This window comes from Schistocerca cancellata, chromosome 11 (genome assembly GCF_023864275.1).
Source record: "Schistocerca cancellata isolate TAMUIC-IGC-003103 chromosome 11, iqSchCanc2.1, whole genome shotgun sequence".
Taxonomy (NCBI): Eukaryota; Metazoa; Arthropoda; class Insecta; order Orthoptera; family Acrididae; genus Schistocerca; species Schistocerca cancellata.
Window position 1 is genome coordinate 101665681 of NC_064636.1, and position 20315 is coordinate 101685995.

The following is a 20315-nucleotide window of genomic DNA, read 5'->3' on the forward strand; positions in this document are numbered from 1 at the left end:
CTCCTGGTTTTCAAACAGACATTTTCCTGGTGTGCACGCAAAAAAAAATTCACTGCAGTTACCGGCAGTTTTCTTCATTCAGCCTCACCAAACACTGAAGCTTTCTGACACATAGACAACAATTTATTCAAAACATGTGAGACAAACACCAACTCGCCAACACCACCCCCATAAAAAAAACTGTGTGTGTGTGTGTGTGTGTGTGTGTGTGAGAGAGATTTTATGGCCTCATAGCATACGCACATGTATTTAACATGTGCTATCATGCTCAAGATCATCTGAACGACCTCAGTTGTCCATCATAGTTTTTGCAGAGTAAGGACTGTTCTATAAAGTTTCTGGCGTGCAGCCGCATGAATTCAGTGGTTCGGTCCTCGGGTTTAAAAGGACGGACCAAGTGCGGCAGCGTCAGTCACCTCGGCTCACTCTGGAGATGGCGGGACGGTGTTCGGCCGAAATATTAGGAGAAGAGGCTGAATTTATGCAGCTGCACGCCAGAAACTTTACTGAACGATCTGAATTGTGTTTCGCCTGATTTGTAATCAGTCCTCGTAACATTGTTCCTCTGCTCTGTTTTCGGTACAGCCTTTGCCTGTACAAAATGTTCACTGCACAAGACCACAAGAGAAAACTGCTCTGTGTGATTATCGGTTTACATGCAAATTGACACTTCGATAATGTAAATACCAGGAATCGTGTTATTGGACATTACACAGCCATTACGCTTGCATATTCAAACTTATTGCAATAAATGAAACCTCAGAAAGCAGCATCCTCCTTTAAAAGACATGACAAAAGTTTTCTTACTTCGCTACAATCCGGGAATGCAATCTAACAAGTAAAGAAGAAATATCTCGAGCATGGTTTCAGTCAAAAGTAACAAACTCTGTGCAAGTTGAAACTTGAAATGATCTGCCATAAAGTTGTGTGTTTCCCGGAGATTCGAACGCAGCACTTAATCGGATGGTTAACTAAGCAGAATGAAACGTCAGAAACCGTCATTTTTAACCAGCAATGAGATGACAAACTGAAACCAGGAGACGAAAGTGTTTTGTGTAATGGGCATTCGAAACCAACACCTATCGACACTGACCTCTAGTCACGCATAAACGTTATATATTGATTTAGTTCATGACCAGCGAAATGTGGACATGTCATGATTTTAAATTCAATGATGAAAATTTTCTACTGACTAGGAATCGAAACCTGGACACATCGTTGTTGACTACATACAAAGATACCTCGACTGTACTATTCTCTTTCACCAGTAGCTCGGAGTGGCATGTTTGAAACTGACACGACAGGACGAAAACCTGCCCGTCTGACTTGGGACTCGAAACCAGTACCACCATTATTGTTAACAAAGCCCAGAGAATCGGTAAAATCAGAATAATTTCTCATTTATTTTGCTGAGCTCATGCTGCAACTTAAAGTGACATGCCAGGATTCGAACCCAGGGATGTGTCTCTTGTGAATGTCTGTATGACTTTGCAGACAAGTGGAGACAATGAAGCAGTGGAAATGCATCATGTGAAAGTGATCAAACGTGACGAAAATGGAGATCTGAGTTCGAATTCCAGACCATCGTCAATATTTTCCACGTCTCAGGCTCGAATACAGTAAGAGTCAAGTGCGATGCGGCCTTGTACAGGAATTGGCTCATTGATTTTAAAAAAATATCGCTTAAGAAAGGTGACTGGTGACAGAGTTTCGACCTGGCGTAACTTCCGCCTTTGTCAGGGCCCAACCTGTAGCGACTCTCCTCCAGGCTACCAGAGGTGGGGGAGATGCTGCTGATGCTTGTTAAAAATGATTGCCGGATGTGAGAAACGAACCCAGACCTTCAGCATATGTAGCAAGAATCATTTCAACTTTTTCTTAAGTAGCAACTATTACCACGAATTAAAATTCATGCAAACTAGAAACTCGCGCCCTTAACACCTTTTCTTTCATTTAATTTTTTAACCATTCCGAGGTCTGGCCACGACGCCTGCCCCATACCTGTCACCGAGTTGCTGCGCTATTTTCGCGCATAATTTTTTTATTTTTTATTTCTAATTTTTTTTTCATTTTTAGCACTTCATCTGAAAGACCATGTTTGCACACAAACTGAGCTGAGAGCGACGCCTTCCAAGCTCTGTGTTCACGATGGTCTGCTTTCCGATTTATTTCGCCACATCTTGTAACTCGCCCAATGCCTCGGTTCCCGAGGCTCGTTTGGAAAGTTGGTCTTCTGCCATCCCTGAGTACTGCACGCGCTGGAAGCTCCGTGCTGCGATTCCTGATACAGCGGGTGACGATGAATGTAACGCAGAACAGCAGAAATCAGTGCAGTCGCTTCTGGTTAAAAGGAGTTTCGACATACGGAACGAAGTGAAATAAAGTCTACTAAAAAGTACGACGTGTTCTGTCGTGAGGACCAGCTTTTGCCCCGAGATTCCTTCCACACAAAATAGAGTGCTTCTGAACTATGTATTTCAAATTTGATTTCTGTTTCCTTAAAAATAAATGCCAGTAAGAAACACCGTTTAACACAAAAGGGCTTAAGGACGATTTATTATGATGTCCTTGCGTTCACGCCTTTTTCTATTCACTTTGCACACTGTACCACGTAACTGTATGTACTGAAACATGCTGCGAAGTTCCTCTCGCAGTTTCCCGCCTCAGCGACCCACGCGCCGCCCCGTGGTCCGCTCGTGGCCGGCGTGCGTGCGGCGACCCACCCAGCGCCCGCCCGCCTCGTTTCCCTCTGCTGGCAGGTGGTACGTTGTCTGTCCTCTTAGCCAGTTTACAGCATTCCTTTATTCACACGGCACGTCGCTACGATTCGAAACAATTGGAAGGCAAGGTACTGGCAGCAGAGTTCGTGTTATTGTGGCTAACAATTGTCTGATAACTCACTAGATGTCCTTCACTTGAGCGCGTACAAACCTCGCCTGCTATCAGGTCGTAATTCTCTCACGTGCTGCCGACCACCCAGGTGGACTGCCCCAAGTTTCGCTTTGGTTGCTACTTTCCTGTTTACTGCCCTCTACCGAGTAGTTTTCACACTTGTTGGTAGGTGAGGCGTGCCGATGTTTGTCGAAATGGCCCTCCAGCTGTAGTGCGGCTACTTTTGTACAGTCACGTTTCCGCTTTTGCTTCTCATTAATTCCACGCACATGTTCTTGACTTTTACCATGTTCGACGGCCAACTTTGGTTTGAGTATAACTGAGCTGGAATCAAAATTGTTCAAATTGATAAAAGCCATTGGCGATGTGCCGTACATCTGTGGGTGGATTCGAGACAGTGGGAGTAATTTCGTCTGGTAAGTGCGGCGTGAGGGTCGTCTGTGTCTTCTTCCGCATGTCGTGTGTTAAACACACGAATAAAGTTTCTCACTTTCTCCCAAAGTCGGTGAGATTTAATCCCCACCCCTGTTTCCGCCTGAGATGGTCAACGTGTCAAACTTGATCTTAAAAATATTACCACGAATTAGAAAATGATTCGTATCTGACAGAAATCTTGCTGCTGTTTCACGTGGTATGGGTAAAACATGTGCCACGCAGTTGACTTTAGTGACCATGTACATATGCGCAAAGTGTGCCCTTTTGAGGTCGTTAACTCTTCTCGCCTTATATTCTTTGACTCCAACTGGCACACTGGCAAGCACTTAGAGTTTGCAGCTGCAGTATGATTTACGTTAGACCTGTAGTCCAGAGCCAGAACTTGGACTGAGGTCTCGCATGTTTCGCAAAGATATTCCGCACCCCACATTCATGATGTGTGGTTTAGTGTTGCTTAGCTTTGAACCTGATGCAAGTTCGGATTTGCTGGTGACCTGCAGTGCCTTCTCCCAGTCGTTGTCGCCAACGATCACTACATCCACATCACCTGTGTACGCCCAACACACGACATTCTGGCGGTATGTGTGTGTGTGTGTGTGTGTGTGTGTGTGTGTGTGTGTGTGTGTGTGTGTGTCCGCATGCGTGCAGCCCTCCTAGCCGTTTCTACTGAGCGGCTAGCAGGGCCTCAGCGGCAGTGGCGAACGAGGCCCTCCACACAGGACCACCTCGGCGCACACAGCTCTTGAGTGCGAGCTGCCTTGTTAGCTGACCACTGATCATGATTTGGAAACTGCTGTTCTTCAACATTATACCAATTACCTTGACAAAATATTGCAGAAAATCCAGTACGGTCATTGTTTCAAGAAGGCACTGGTGACACCCTATCGAAAGCATTCCCGAAATCGAGCGACATTACGGCGCATTCGAGCGTGTGAACATGTGCCGCAGCTACGATGTCGCAACATTCACGGGCAGTTTGAATACTTTATCTGCCTCTACCCACCGTAGTTCCATACGGGCCAGTTACCTGATGCATTACCATTTTCACTCTCCAGGCAAGAACGCGCACCATTAATTTTGTAACCACCATTCAGGACAGTAACTGATCTCAAGAGTCCCTGTAGTCAGCCATAGTGCCAGCAGTGCTAGTGTTTTGAATACAGTCCTTAGACAGGTAGTGCTTTTTTCATTGTTTTCTACAAGAAGTGTCTAGTAACCACAGTTCAGCCAACAGACAGCCGCCTTTAGTGAATTAGCAGTCTAGTTAAAAGTTGATTAACTCTCTACAGTAAATTGATTTCTTAGGACAGATAGGATGTGTGACTGCAGTGTACGGATGCAGGGGAGCTGGCCACTGTCCGCGAACAGCTGAGCGTGTTGATGGCCGCGGTCAGCCGTCTTCAGGCTGCTGCCTCGGAGTGTAGCGGCAGTGGGGAGTCTGGTGCGTCGCATGGTACAGCCCAGGTGTTACACATGCTTCACCCACGGTTCCTGCTGTCGAGACATGCGGGTATCTGGCGCGGTTGGGCCACCCTCTCCCCAAGGGGAGTGGCGGGTTCAGCGGCGTTCACGGCGCACGAGGCGGAGGGTAAGTGTGGAGGCTGGCCGTGTGGCATCGCCCACTCTGCCTGTGAGTGGACATGTGGCCGCTCCTTCAGCAAGGTCCGAGCATGCACACGGGGGGGAGGGGTTTATTAGTTATTGGGAGCTCCAACATTAGGCGGGTGATGGAGCCCCTTAGGGAAATAGCGGGAAGGTCGGGGAAGAAGGCCAGTGTTCACTCTGTCTGCTTGCCGGGGGGTCTCACCGGAGATGTGGAGGAGGCCCTGCCGGCGGCGAGATAGCACTCGGTGCACCCGACTGCAAATTGTTGCTCATGTCGGCACCAATGACTCCTGCCGTCTGCGTTCAGAGGTCATCAGTTAGTACAGGTGGTTGCCGGGGATGGCGCAGACAGAAAGCCTCGCTCGCGGGGTGGAATCAGAGCTAACTATTTGTAGTATCGTTCCCAGAACCGACCGCGGTCCTCTGGTTTGGAGCCGAGTGGAAGGCTTGAACCAGAGGCTCAGACGATTCTGCGGAGATCTGGGGTGCAAATTTCCCGATGTTCGCTATCGGCTCAAGAAATGTAGGATCCCCCTGAATATGTCAGGCGTGAGGAAGTGGCTACAAGGGTATCGGAGTACGTGTGGATTGCACATGTGGTTTTTTTTAGGTTAGATAATTCCCTCCCTAGGCCCGACAAGACCCCTCGAGACGCGACAAGGTAGTAGTAGGCAAAACGCAATGGGGAATAACAATATTAATAAGCTATTAGTGAATTGCAGGAGCGTGTATAGAAAGGTCCCAGAACTGCTCTCATTAATAAACGGTCACAATGTCCACATAGTACTAGGGACAGAAAGTTGGCTGAAACCAAATGTAAACAGTAATGAAATTCAGATTGGAATGTATATCACAGAGACAGGCTGGACAGTGAAGGTGAGGGCGTGTTTATAGCGATAAGAAGTGCAATAGTATGGAAGGAAATTGACGGAGATCCGAAATGTGAAATAATTTGGGTGAAGGTCACGGTTAAAGCAGGCTCAGACATGGTAATTGGATGTCTCTATAGGCCCCCTGGCTCAGCAGCTGTTGTGGCTGAGCACCTGAAGGATAATTTGGAAAATATTTCGAGTAGATTTCCTCACCATGTTATAGTTCTGGGTGGAGATTTTACTTTGCCAGATGTAGACTGGGAGACTCGAACATTCATAACGGGTAGCAGGGACAAAGAATCCAGTGAAATTTTTTCAAGTGCTTTATCTGAAAACTACCTTGAGCAGTTAAACAGAGAACCGACTCGTGGCGATAACATATTGGACCGTCTGGTGACAAACAGACCCGAACTATTTGAAACAGAACAGGGAATCAACTATCATAAACTGGTTACTGCATCGATGATTTCAGCCGTAAATAGAAATATTAAAAAAGGTTGGAAGATTTTTCTGTTTAGCAAAAGTGACAAAAAGCAGATTTCAGAGTACCTGACAGCTCAACACAAAAGTTTTGATTTAAGTACAGACAGTGTTGAGGATCAGTGGACAAAGTTCAAAACCATCGTACAATATGCGTTACATGAGTATGTGCCAAGCAAGATCGTAACAGATGGAAAAGAGCCACCGTGGTACAACAACCGAGTTAGAAAACTGCTGTGGAAACAAAGGGAACTTCACAGCAAACAAAACATTATGCGAAGCGAAATGTAATGTGAGGAGGGCCATGCGAGAGGCGTTCAATGAATTCGAAAGTAAAGTTCTATGTACTGACTTGGCAGAAAATCCTAAGAAATTTTGGTCTTGTGTCAAAGCGGTAGGTGGATCAAAACAAAATGTCCAGACACTCTGTGACCAAAATGGTACTGAAACAGAGGATGACAGACTAAAGGCCGAAATACTAAATGTCTTTTTCCAAAGCTGTTCCACAAAGGAAGAATGCACTGTAGTTCCTTCTCTTAGATTGTCGCACAGATGACCAAATGGTAGATACCGAAATAGATGACAGAGGGATAGAGAAACAATTAAAATCGCTCAAAAGAGGAAAGGCCGCTGGAGCTGATGGGGATACCAGTTCGATTTTACACAGAGTACGCGAAGGAACTTGCCCCCCTTCTTGCAGCGGTGTACCGTAGGTCTCTAGAAGAGCGTAGCGTTCCAAAGGATTGGGAAAGGGCACAGGTCATCGCCGTTTTCAAGAAGGAACGTCGAACAGATGTGCAGGACTATAGACCTATATCCCTAACGTCTATCAGTTGTAGAATTTTGGAACACGTATTACGTTCGAGTATAATGAATTTTATGGAAACTAGAAGTCCACAAGACTCAAGAGGGCCATAGACAGGTTCACAGACCAATTGTGTGACTGGATTGAAGAGTTCCTATATAACAGAACGCAGCATGTCGTTCTCAATGGCGAGAAGTCTTCCGAAGTAAGAGTGTTTTCAGGTGTGCTGCAGGGGAGTGTCGTAGGACTGTTGCTGTTCACATTATACATAAATGACCTTGTGGATGACATCGGAAATTCACTGAGGCTTTTTGCGGATGATGCTGTGGTATATCGAGAGGTTGGAATGATGGATAATTGTACTGAAATGCAGGAGGATCTGCAGCGAATTGATGCATGGTGTAGGAAATGGCAATCGAATCTCAATGTAGACAAGTGTAGTGTGCTGCTAATACACAGAAAGAAAGATCCCATATTATTTAGCAACAATATAGCAATTCAGGAACTGGAAGCAGTTAATTCCATAAATTATCTGGGAGTACGCATTAGGAGTGATTTAAAATGGAAAGATCATATAAAGTTGATTGTCGGTAAAGCAGATGCCAGACAGATTCATTGGAAGAATCCTAAGGAAACGCAATCCGAAAACAAAGGAAGTGGGTTACAGTACGCTTGTTCGCCCACTGCTCGAATACTGGTCAGCAGTGTGGGATCCGTGCCAGATAGGGTTGATAGAAGAGATAGAGAAGATCAATGCAGAGCAGCGCGCTTCGTTACAGGATCATTTACAAATCGCGAAAGCGTTACGGAGATGATAGATGAACTCCAGTGGAACACTCTGCAGGAGAGACGCTCAGTAGTTCAGCACGGACTTTTGTCAGAGTTTTGAGAGAGATTAGAGCCCACAAAGAAGCATACCGACAATCCTTCTTTCCACAAACTATACGAGACTGGAATAGAAGGGAGAACCGATAGAGGTACTCACGGTACCCTCCGCCACATCATCTAACTTAAAACTAACTTACGCTAAGGACGACACCCACGCTTATACCAGAGGGAGGACTCGAACCTCTGACGGGGGCAGCCGCGCAGACCGCGCGGCGAACAGTGGAAAGTATCAACACAAAGGCATCAGACGGGACGAAAAGGGAGATCCGAGTTCGAATCTCAGTCCAGCACCGATATTTTGCACATCTCATGCCGAAATAAAATAAGAATCAGCTGCCCAGTGATCTTGCACGATGAGTGGCACATTCATCAAAAAACACACTCGCGTAAGAAAGCTTACTGGTGACTGACTTTCAACCTGGCATGTTTAGGCCTCTGTCATGGCCCACCCTATAAGGACTCTCGCGCAACAAGTAGCGAAGTGACGTCTCTTATGTCCGTTTGGAACCACAGTGCAACACTATATTTTTCGAATGACGTCACCAGAGGAAGATGTGCTGTTTCTACTTCTTAAATTGCTTGCCTTATGTGAGAACCTAGCCCCGATCATCACAAGAATCATTCCAAATAAACACCCGTCTGCACAGAGCATTGGTTCATGACTGTGTCGTAATGAAGGCCTTTCCGCACTAATGGAAAATTCCGATTCCGTGGAGGTCGATTACAACCTGTTGGAAACGTTTCTTTGTTGGTCCATATCGACAGTCACTGGCCACCTTGGCTACCTAAGGCGTTCTGTTATCGCCGAAATAAGATCACGTTAAGAGGCAGCTGCACGAACGGCCAACACGGTACAGTGCGCAGATTTCTGCAGGATGTGTCTCTCCACTTGCGATTCTACGCTCATAGTATTTCGGGTCTATTCACAAATTTGTGTAAACCCAAAGACCAGATATCGAACATATTCTCATCTTTGGTTTCGAAATTGCATTTCGTCTCGCATAATTGGATTCCTGCAGCATTTTATGGGGAGAGTACTGAAGTATGTAAGCAACCAGGGTAGATTATACCTAAAAAACTGGACAAGTTTCTGTCAAAACTTAAATCGTGTTTGCAGCTGCTAGTAACATAATTGGTTGGATGAAAACGTGCACTTTTGAAATGCAGCAAAAACAGCTGAAACTAGCCAGTAATGTGGATTTAAAAACTTCGTTTCAAATAACTTCACTGCCTCAGCGAGGAAGATTAATAAAAGCCAAATTTCTTTAGCAAACTGACAAAAATAACTATTGTTCTGCAAGGCGATTAAGGTCCAACTGTCAGGAGGGTGGAAATAAAATCAAATCTGAAACTAATAACATACACTCCTGGAAATTGAAATAAGAACACCGTGAATTCATTGTCCCAGGAAGGGGAAACTTTATTGACACATTCCTGGGGTCAGATACATCACATGATCACACTGACAGAACCACAGGCACATAGACACAGGCAACAGAGCATGCACAATGTCGGCACTAGTACAGTGTATATCCACCTTTCGCAGCAATGCAGGCTGCTATTCTCCCATGGAGACGATCGTAGAGATGCTGGATGTAGTCCTGTGGAACGGCTTGCCATGCCATTTCCACCTGGCGCCTCAGTTGGACCAGCGTTCGTGCTGGACGTGCAGACCGCGTGAGACGACGCTTCATCCAGTCCCAAACATGCTCAATGGGGGACAGATCCGGAGATCTTGCTGGCCAGGGTAGTTGACTTACACCTTCTAGAGCACGTTGGGTGGCACGGGATACATGCGGACGTGCATTGTCCTGTTGGAACAGCAAGTTCCCTTGCCGGTCTAGGAATGGTAGAACGATGGGTTCGATGACGGTTTGGATGTACCGTGCACTATTCAGTGTCCCCTCGACGATCACCAGTGGTGTACGGTCAGTGTAGGAGATCGCTCCCCACACCATGATGCCGGGTGTTGGCCCTGTGTGCCTCGGTCGTATGCAGTCCTGATTGTGGCGCTCACCTGCACGGCGCCAGACACGCATACGACCATCATTGGCACCAAGGCAGAAGCGAGTCTCATCGCTGAAGACGACACGTCTCCATTCGTCCCTCCATTCACGCCCGTCGCGACACCACTGGAGGCGGGCTGCACGATGTTGGGGCGTGAGCGGAAGACAGCCTAACGGTGTGCGAGACCGTAGCCCAGCTTCATGGAGACGGTTGCGAATGGTCCTCGCCGATACCCCAGGAGCAACAGTGTCCCTAATTTGCTGGGAATTGGCGGTGCGGTCCCCTACGGCACTGCGTAGGATCCTACGGTCTTGGCGTGCATCCGTGCATCGCTGCGGTCCGGTCCCAGGTCGACGGGCACGTGCACCTTCCGCCGACCACTGGCGACAACATCGATGTACTGTGGAGACCTCACGCCCCACGTGTTGAGCAATTCGGCGGTACGTCCACCCGGCCTCCCGCATGCCCACTATACGCCCTCGCTCAGAGTCCGTCAACTGCACATACGGTTCACGTCCACGCTGTCGCGGCATGCTACCAGTGTTAAAGACTGCGATGGAGCTCCGTATGCCACGGCAAACTGGCTGACACTGACGGCGGCGGTGCACAAATGCTGCGCAGCTAGCGCCATTCGACGGCCAACACCGCGGTTCCTGGTGTGTCCGCTGTGCCGTGCGTGTGATCATTGCTTGTACAGCCCTCTCGCAGTGTCCGGAGCAAGTATGGTGGGTCTGACACACCGGTGTCAATGTGTTCTTTTTTCCATTTCCAGGAGTGTATTTTAGTCTACTGTACTCATATCAATGTATTTTACTTCGCTTGATAGCTCCCGGCCACAGAGATCAATTTTGTTTACGTTTGATGTTACAGCAATAAACGAGGAGGAGACAGCAAAACCACTAAACGTAAACGCAGGCCACGTGGAGATCAGCCACCTCCCCACCATAACTCACAAGGAGACGGCACGACCACGGGGTCGGGGATTTGTTCGAAATTTTGCGTGGTGAAAGAGGACCCCTAACACCTCACATGGTTAAAATATTAGGGCGCACTACTCGGAAAATCCCGTGAAAAATCGGTGCAAAGTTTCTCAGGTTCCTTATCAGTATAAAATGTTGGTCCAGTGTCGAGCCGCCGTTTGGCCTAGTCATTGTGGTATTATTTTGTGAATAGGAAATTTTCAACGAACTCCAGACTACATTCCATTCATCTGGCTGATTCCCCTTCGCATACCACTTGCAACCTGATTGACACAGATGAGCATCAATTTGTCTGTGGAAATGCAAATAATATATGGTTGTCAATCAGAAAAAAATTAGCAACTATCCAGAGAAAACCGCCGTATTTGAAGACGCCAACGTGCCTTTTATACCCGGAAGAAGAATTATACCCCACCTCAAAGAAAAATGCCGTCAACTGGTTGAAGGGACACGCGGTATTTTACCTGCTGTCCAGTAAAGAAAGAAGCAAAGGAGATTTTTGGACGTACATCTCCGACCGGCATCACAAGCTACTACGCATAAATAATTACTATGATACATACTCCAACTTCCACAGAAGAAGCGTCATGTGAACTCCATTTTCGATTATGCGATTCAGAACATGAAGAAACGAGAGACAATTTAATCTTTGAAAAACAAATACGATCAAGTGACGAATATCACTATCTGGTTTAGGCCTTGATTTCTTCTAAAGTGTCAAGAAACCTGTAATTAATTTTCGTTAGTTTTATTGCGCTCGATGAAGCAACAGATCTTACAGATACAGCCCAAGTTGTGATATACATACGAGGTGTCGATAACGCACTTTGTGGAACATAGGACACTTTGGACTTAGTACCTTTGAAAGGGACTACTACAGGTGCGGACTTACTCCAAGCTGTCGATCAAGCGATTGATGGTGTCGGTATGGATTAGAATAGGTGAGTCTCAAATGGTTCAAATGGCTCTGAGCACTATGGGACTTAACTTCTGTGGTCATCAGTCCCCTATAACTACTTAAACCTAACTAACCTAAGGACATCACACACATCCATGCCCGAGGCAGGATTCGAACCTGCGACCGTAGTGGTCGCGCGGTTCCAGGCTGTAGCGCCTAGAACCGCTCGGCCACCCCGACCGGCGGTGAGGCTCAGTGACCACAGATGGAGCACCATCAATGCAAGGCTACCGGAGAGGACTGATAGCACGGATGCGCCAAAAGCTAGGGCGCACAAATGAGACGTACGGAATTCACTGCATTCTGCATCGAGAGGCGCTTTGTGCAAAATCAGTAACATTAGCAAACGTGATGCAAATTGTTGTGCATACTGTAAACTACCTGAAGACACATGGGCATAAGAATCGCCAGTTTCGGCGGTTCTTTGAGGAATTAGGAGCGGAGTACGGTGACATAGCTTACTATACTGAAGTACGCTGGATCAGTTGAGGTAAAATGCTGAAAATATTTTTTGATCTACGTTTGGTCATAGTAACATTCTTACATGAGAAGGGAAAAAGTGAACCTATGTTGGAAGACCCTTGTTGGATATCAGACCTTGCATTTCTTGTGGACATTACGTCTCACATGAACAGCCTGAACGTCAGTTTGCAAGGTGAAAATAATTTAATTTCTCACATGGTGGAAAAAGTAAATGCCTTTGAAAGGAAGCTTGCGCTTTGGGAGCGCCAGCAAATGACAGAAAACACTGCACATTTCCCGACTCCTGGACTGGTCCATGGAAGTGCTAGATTTCAAGAATACGTTTCAATAATTGGAAAAATTAAGGAACAATTTCGAGCACAATTTGCAGATGATACGAGTTTGCCTCCTGCCATTCGCCTCTTTGCCCGACCGTTCTCGTCGTCAGTTGAAGATGCTCCAAATGATCTACAGATGGAACTGATCGACCTACAGTGCAATACAAGACTGAAGGACAAGTTCTTTGAAGTGCAAAGTTCAAAAGAATCTACGAAAATTTTTCACAACAAGAATTTCCACACCTGCACAAAGATGCCGCAAGACTTATGTCCATGTTCGGGTTGACATATGTTTATGAAAGGTTTTTCTGAGTCATAAAAATGAATAAATCAAGGTTTATATCAAGCATAAGTGATGAAAATCTTCACAACTGCTTGCGTTCGTCAATGAGCTGATCTTTTATGCCCGATATTAACTATATCATTTCTCATGACCAGTGATAAATGTGTTTGGATTTATTACTTTCAGAATAAAAAATTATTGTTTACTAACACTGCATTATTGCATCATTCTGCTCCATGGTATATTATTATCAGGAAAATTGCTCATTAAACCGATTGTTCCAATGTATACTTACATTTACGGTTTTTTTTAATGTGTGAATGGCTACCAGGGTGTATACGGCCCGGGACAACCGGGAGATCCGGGAAAAACCCGGGAATTTTTTCATCCGGGAGAAAACCGGGAAAAACCCGGAAATTTTTTAGAATTCCGGGAATTTTTCGTTGTTTTAGTTTTCAGTTAAATTTTTGTAATTTTGACTGGTAAGAACCGATACTCTAACAAAGGATATTACTGTATCCCGCTACTGCAGAATAATACTACAGCATTAAAACATGAACGAGAGAAAAAAACGAAAATAAAACTTAAATTGCAAAGGAAAGGCGCCATATAAAAGAAGACAGTGCACGTACAAGCGTCTGCCAACAGAAAAATGTGTCATAGGCTTTAGGAAGACTATGCAATGCTTCATAACAACAATTGCCTCCGATGAGCGTGAAGTCACAACTGTTTACATTAGATTCTTCTCCCGCTGCTGGCTACAGAAATGTGGCTGTTGGCTGTGTAAGCGGCAGTAGCAGCAACCAGCCACATGGGGTATCCGGAAACATATTACTGGTGCGTCCAAGCTGCTATATTCACGCGTGCGCTGCAGGCCCGGATCTGGGAGGGGCAAACCGGGGTATCTGAACCGGTCGGAAATTTCGGAGGCACGTGGCAAATTCATATTCTTGAGGGAAAAAAAACTTGTTTCACAAAGCTCCTAGCATCCAGTGCACATCGGTCTATCTATTATTCATCTAATTTTGAAACGCACCCCTGCTGGTTTTTGGACATTTTTGAACACCTTCTAAGTTGATTTCTGAATGAATTACAAGTTGATTTTGGAATGCGTGCATAGTGTACGTGATGTCTCTGCCAGGGGAATCTTCGTCGAATCTAGAGATGAACTTTACTGCAGACAAAACGGGACGGGGCGATAGAGCTGAGCGTAATAAAGCCGAACCGGTGAATGCCAGCTGCTGCTTGTTTATGTGGTTGATTCGGTTTGCAAATGTTTAGCGTTGTTATAATTACTATCGAAATCCATACATTCAGACTACCAGAGTGGAAATAAACGACTAACAGGTAAGAAAGATCATGTATTATCTTCTTGGTGTATCCAAGAAAGTGAAATTCTGACAGAAAATAGTTGGCCAGATCGCTACATTAGACAGGGCCAGTTGTTGTCTCCAGCTAGCAGCTGCTTAAGTTCCATTCTGGGAGTTGCGCGGAAAACGCGTTGTACGACCACGCCTGACCAGAGAATAATCGCTGGATAATTAAACCGGTGATTGTGGCAGGGTTAGTAAAGTTAGCCGGAGAATTAATTTTGGCAGTGATAGGAATAGTTACAGAATTAGGGATAAGATTGTTTATTAGAACGAGGAAGGAGAAGAAACGGGGACATCACACAAATTATGGAAGAATATGATGATTCCAAATTTATACTACTTTTCAGTCTAGTGCATAACAAACTATTTCCTAACATGAAGCTTTTTGACTGTAGTAGACCAAATAGTATTTCGTATTGGTACTTCGTGAATTATATTGTCGTACTATAAAAATTATCATTATTGCCAAAACAGTCTAGCTTATTTGGTGTGTGTTACAATTGCCGTAATATTAGAAAGGCCTATTTTGTTTTATCCAACATACAGTGACAAAATAGACGTAATCAGATCGAGAAACCACACCAGTGGGTACTTTTTGTATTAACAGCTTTTTCAGTATTAGACGACGACATTTCGATTTTTCGTGTAGCAAAACGTTTGACGAACTTTGATAAGGTAATAGTTCTTTCACAGAAAGGAAAGCTGTAGCAAGTTTAGAGAGAAAAATCGCTAGGACCTAAGGATTGAAGAAATGTGTACTGTCTTGCCTGTCTCTTGTCTTTACTGGTTTTAGGTATCCTATATTTAATTTTATGTCACACAGGAAAGCAGTTTATTAGCTAATAGGCAATAGAGAGTCCAGATTTTCTGAAGAGTTCTTGTTCTGCCGGTTACAAATAATCCCATCCAGTATTAATTGCGATTCTTTTTAAAAAAAAAAGAAAAGAAAAAGAGGGGCAGGATGTCATACCGGCCGACTGGGAGCAGGAGAGGCACTACAGGACATTTTAATTTCCACTGTCCTTAAATAGTTTTATGGCGTCCATTACAAAATATAGCCGGCCGAAGTGGCCGTGCTGTTAAAGGCGCTGCAGTCTGGAACCGCAAGACTGCTACGGTCGCAGGTTCGAATCCTGCCTCGGGCATGGATGTTTGTGATGTCCTTAGGTTAGTTATGTTTCACTAGTTCTAAGTTCTAGGGGACTAATGACCTCAGAAGTTGAGTCCCATAGTGCTCAGAGCCATTTGAACCATTTGAATTTTACAAAATATACACATTTCAATTCCACAGAGCGAAATACAGTGACGTGCGATAGAAGAATGCTGTGTGAAGAGCGTGGCACTGCACTTCGGCACACGTAAGACCAAATAACATGTCTTACATTTCCTCGATAATTATTTTTTTATGTATGACTATTCAGAAAGATGTGCGCTAAAAAATGAACTTATTTTTGAAAAGTCTTTTTTTAATTTTTAACGTTCTGATGTGCAGAACAGTCTGAGTTATAGTTGGTGGTGGTGGGGGGTTAGTCTCCACTGACCCGTGTTTACATTTAGTGATTTTTCTGTTTCCTCTTCGTTTATTGCTCTCACGTCCAATGAAAACAAGGCGGATTTCGGTGGCTGTGCGCTATCAAGTGAATTAAAATACATTCACATAATTACGGAAGGCTAAAATATGTTACTAGTTTCGGATTTTATTTTATTTCTACCTTTCTGACAGTCAAGCATTAATCGCCTTGAAGAACAATGAAGTCATTTTTGTCAGTTTGCTAAAGAAATTTGGCTTTTTATTAACCTTTCCTGCTGAGGCAGTAAATTTATTTGAAACGAAGTGTTTAATTCCACACTATTGGCTAGTTTCAACTGTTCGCTGCATTTAAAGTGCACTTTTCATCTTCTAGCACGTATGGCATTATTCCATAATAAAGAACCAAACCTGAGATAACACAGTATTGGCACTCCAAGAAAATTTACGTCCCGAAAACCATACCGAAAAGCTTAATATCAGATCGAGGCTTACATCGTTGGAAATCTGGAGATAAGAATGTGCGCTTTAAGGCGAACTATGCATTTTAGTATGGTTCACGAAATTCCGACGGTCTTGGAGTATCCTCTGATGTCTTGTTTCTTTTATGACATAATGTAAGATCTTTTAAAGTTTTACACGTACGAACATACGGGGTGACGCCTCCTTTCTAGCGCTGTCTGGCAACTGCTGAGATGAATCTAACAGGTCGCGGGAAAGTATTGCGAACTGTTGTTCGAAAAGTGTTATTATCAAAGTAAATTTGTCTTTTACGCAAGATGAACTATGTGCGAGAATGTACGATGAATTTCTTGAATCACAGAGCGTTTGCTCTTTTTTTAAAAATCAACTCTTTGATGACGAGCCATTTAGAAGAATTTCGAGCCCAGAAGATAAGAGATTTATGTCGGTATTAAAAATTTTTCTGGCGTATTTGTGTGATGTATGTTAAAGTGTAACATACGCTAAACAGATTAACATTATAGAATGAGATTTTCACTCTGCAGCGGAGTGTGCGCTGATATGAAACTTCCTGGCAGATTAAAACTGTGTGCCCGACCGAGACTCGAACTCGGGACCTTTGCCTTTCGCGGGCAAGTGCTCTACCAACTGAGCTACCGAAGCACGACTCACGCCCGGTACTCACAGCTTTACTTCTGCCAGTACCTCGTCTCCTACCTTCCAAACTTTACAGAAGCTGGTAGAGCACTTGCCCGCGAAAGGCAAAGGTCCCGAGTTCGAGTCTCGGTCGTGCACACAGTTTTAATCTGCCAGGAAGTTTCAGATTAACATTATATGTGAAAACTTAGTATCTCTTGTAGCTTTTAATCTTAGCGACAAATACTGTGTGCGAAAGCTTTTCTTTTCATGTAGCAACACTACGTATATTAACTTAAACCATTCTCTTTTCCTGTTGGTGGAATTCGAATATATACTTTCGTAATACGAAAATATGCAGCGTACATGTTGGTGCGCGTCAAAGATCTTTCCGAGACGCGTTTTTTCCCCTGAGTTTCTTTTTCTAAAGTGCCGAGAATTTCTACACTGCTGTATAAAACTATATCCATTCAAAGGGTTGATAAGTATAACAGTTCAGACGGAAAGTATACTGTTACTTAACACGGAAAAACTGTATTTTCACCCGGGAGAAAATGTATTTTTAACCGGAAGATCCGGGAAAAATCCGGGAATTTTTTTTCCTTGTCCATGTATACACCCTGGCTACGCTCAGCTGAGGTCGATAAACAATAACCTTCATCTAATTGTCTGTTATTATGCAGATTTTAGACGGAACTGATAATAGTATTGAAATAGTAGGTGTTCGAGAGGTCTGCGGTTATCATTCTGTTCAGAGGTCAGTGAGACAGAAATTATGTGGGTGTAACTGAGGGCACCGAGAATTAGTTATAGGAAACCTTGCATTAGTTTAATGTTATTTAAAATCATCAATAAGGTTCGCTGTAAGTCACTAACTGCTCTCTTTCTTAAATACTAGATCAAAAACATTACGCGTATTTGCGTGCCGTCAGTCAAGCTGCCTTAATAGAAACCCACAGTTGTTAACTGTATTTCTTGTCTTACTGGGTTAAACTGGTAACATAAAAATAGACGTCTCAATGAGTAGACTGACAGTATTTTAAATGTTTTAATACACGAAATACCTTCCCATGGTTGGCTTGCAAGCTGTGGAAAGAGCACTAGAATGCGCTGGTACAGAGTACCCTAGCAAGTGGATAAAGCGACATCTGTGCATAGAAACTTGCACTACATGAATGCTGATGGCTGCGGCATGCACGCTGTGACCCAGAAGTTGCACATGTGCAGGAGCACCGCACGCGTGCAGAATTTCTGGCCGGCCCTGAGAAAGCGGAATTTATTACTATCTTAGAAAGCGACAGTAGATCATTTTCCGCTAACCCGGACTGGCTCAAAATTTTGGATACTGTATTGCAACTCTGGATCATGATCCATTCTTTGTGCAACCGTATTCGGTACCTTTTTCTAAACAACAGGCCGTGCAGAATGAAACAGGTAAGATTATGGAATGAGGAGTGATATAACACAGTAACAGCGAATATATCAGTCCACTTATCATTGTAAACAGGGATGGAGGAGTACATGTTGCCATTGATGCACAAACTCTAAACAAAGCAAAAAGAGAGGTGGACAGGCCTGAAAATTTGGACAAAATGTTGAAAAAATTTCATAATGAGGTATTTAACCAGCTTCAACGTGACTGCTGGCTATTGGCAAATCCCATTAAGTCTAGAATCGCATGAATATAAAGCAATCCTGTTTACCGGGAAATGTTATCGATACAAAGTAGTTCCATTTGGACTGAATACCTATCTGGCAGTGTTTATTAGAGCTCTGGACTTAGTGTTAGGGGAGGAGTTGAGTTCCAGGTTAACTATTTATGTAGATGATTTATTTATCTCCAATGAAAACTGGCAAAAAAAGCTCCAAACTGTTGCTCTTCAGGCAGGAGGCATCACATTAAAATTATAGAAATGTGAACTTGTAAAATTAGAAATTAAATTCTTGAGCCATATAATTACTAATACCGGCATTAATAAGGACCTGGAGAAAGTTACGTGCCTTAGAAAAATTTACCCCACCTAAAATTAGGAAACAGTTGTAAGCCTTTATAGGTTGGTATGGATTTTACAGAAAATTTGTTAAGGGGAAACCCTTCAACAATCCACACTTGAACAACCTATAAAAAGATTTAGTGCTTTTGTTTGGACAGGATTGTGAATCTTAAGATTAAACTTTGACATGATAATGTTTTACATCACCCAGTACTGTCAGAGACTTTCAATATGAATACTGACAGTAGCACCTATGGGATTGGTATTGAAATTTTCCAGGAGATAGGAACTAAACTATATCAGAGGAGGTAGCCTTGGCCATATTATGGGACCTAAAGAAATTTACAGATTGGTGGGGTTTTAAGATCATCACACATTGACCACAAAGCTCAAACATTCCTTAAAGATTGTTGCCTTCTAAATGGCAGGCTCACCCAATGGGCTTTATACCTGCAACTATTTAATTATGAACTCTGCTATGTAAAGGGTAGAAAAAATTATGTGGCAATGAATTGTCCCAATGGTACTGATGAAGTACTCAAGGAATGCAATGGAGATGGAACTTTCCAAATTACATGAAGAAGATCAGGCAAAAATGAATTTGAACAGATTTGCAAAAGCATGCGATATCATCAAAATGAGCAACCAAATTAGAAATCTGTATAAGTAAATTTTGATTTTTAGAAGTATCTTGTATAAGAGGAGAGGCTTCATTACTGAAGAATGGATGGTGTGTTGTCCTACCCAATTTGATACAGATGTCAGATTATTTTCACTCACATTGGGCCAAAAGAGTGTCTAGATAAATTGGCTAGTGTTTCAGTGATTGCCAATAGTACGCGTCGAAAGGTAACTGAACGTATTAGGTCTTGTGACATCTGCCAGGGAGCTAAGGTAACCAATAGAACTAATCAAGGCCCAATGCAGAACACGCTACCTAAAGATACCATGGATTTACTGTCTGTGGACCTGTATGGACCCCTCCCCACAACTTCTGGTAATGTAAATGTATTTTAGTGATTTTGGAAGTATTTTCTAAATTTATAAAATTGTATCTCCTGAAAATGGTGACAGCAATGTCAGTATTCGATAGGATGATTCAGTATTTGAGAACCATTGGAAAACCCAGTGCAGTACTGCCCAATAATGGCCCCAATTTAATTCCAAAACCTGGAAAGATGGCATGGAGCAGAATGGTGTAGAAACTAAATATATTTCAGCCTACTATCCAGGCAGCAACCCTGTTGAACGGTATATGAGAGAAATAGCATGGTTATGTAGGATCTATTGTCACAGAGCGTAGGGCAGATTTGTATG

At 43.9% G+C, this 20315-nt stretch overlaps 1 protein-coding gene across 1 annotated transcript in view; it reads left to right on the forward strand.

The window, feature by feature from the left end:
* The window catches only part of LOC126108929 (uncharacterized), a 388250-nt gene that overhangs the window by 133408 nt on the left and 234527 nt on the right, over positions 1-20315 (forward strand). The window lies entirely within an intron of this gene.